Genomic DNA, 1544 nt, shown 5'->3' on the forward strand with positions numbered 1-1544 from the left:
CACAGGCCAGAGTTCGGTTGGTGAAATACTCAAATGATAAGTGTCACGTGCCGCTTGTCGCTTTGGTGCGTAATCTCCCTAAAGCAAGACACTCATTGCATCGTGCATGCGCGACCAACAAACCACGGCAATATGTTGCAAGCTATTGAGGAAATGGCCCAGTTTGAGCGACGCACAGGCGACAATGCTACACGTGTGGCTTATCGTGTCGCCTAGATCTGTTGTTGTAACGTGCGGTTTATCGTGTCGCCTATCTGCTGTTCGCACAATTAGCAGCAAACGCTTGCTAATAGACTGAAGGCACCATGTCACTTGTCACTTAGTTGGGAACTCCCCCTGTAGTGCGTCGCTTTGGTCTGAGCACCCTTCCTTTAAGGAGCTTTCGGACCGAAGTAACAAGTAGCACGCGAATACGCCATCTGAACGTGTCGTTTGCAGTTTGGACCCTCATGTGCATTGAATCGAGGGATGGATGGGGACCAAATGACGGATGACAGAATGTATTTGGGACACAGGAGAGAAAGCAGGGACACAACTTTAAACGCGGGGGGGGGGGGGGGGAGGGCGCTGTTGGATCTCTGTGCGATACATAAGATGCAGATAATAAACGGCAAATTTTACGATGATCAACCAGGACACTTTACGTACGTGGGGGAGGAGGGAAGCAGCACAATTGACTATACCATATGCTCACTCGATATGCTGAAAGAGATTAGAGATTGTCGTGTGCATGCCCAAACGCAATCCCATCATATGCCTCTCGAATTCTCCCTCCAGTACCTATAAAATAAACGGGAAGGTAGTTTTCAATAACAGTAATACGAAACTCAAGACAGAGCAGGGAAAAAATATACGTAAATACATATGGACAAAGAAGGGGGAGGAACGATACGTGGGTTTTAATGGGGATGACATAACAAAAACGATGCGTGAATGCATGTGCGTAGCCTTAGACGAATCCAATATAGACGAAGCGTCCAGCTGGGATATCATATCTTTGAACGTGCAGGAAGAAATATGGCAATGTGAGGGGGTTGGGTTAGGCCTGTAAAGACAGGGTGGTACAACGGGAAGTGTAAAGCGATGAAAAAGAAACTAGATCACGCGTTAAAAGAGTATAGATACGTAACTAGCATGGAAACCAGAAACAACTATATGTCGAGTAGAAAGGCTTATAATAACATTTTAACGGAAGAAAAGGAGAAATAGGAACAGGGGAATATTGAAAGAATCACACCTCTTTGTGGGGCATATTACGTAAATTACGGGGCCAAGAGAGCAACTGGGCACATATTGAACCTTACGTTTGGGAAGCACACTGTCATCGTACCGTCGAGGGGAAGGGGGGTCCACCACGACTAGAAGTTACGCGGGAAATATACTTTTTAGGGGATTTCGTTCAAATTTCCGACGAAGATATAGGGGTCGATGAGATAAAAATAGCGATAAGGAAACTGAAAAAGGTGAAAGCGGCTGGACTTGACTCCATTAGGGCGGAATTTTTCAAAGCCACGAAACTGACATTCGTATGGTGGAAGCACAAA

This window comes from Lepisma saccharinum, chromosome 27 (genome assembly GCF_977018435.1).
Source record: "Lepisma saccharinum chromosome 27, izLepSacc3.1, whole genome shotgun sequence".
In the NCBI taxonomy this organism is placed as follows: domain Eukaryota; kingdom Metazoa; phylum Arthropoda; class Insecta; order Zygentoma; family Lepismatidae; genus Lepisma; species Lepisma saccharinum.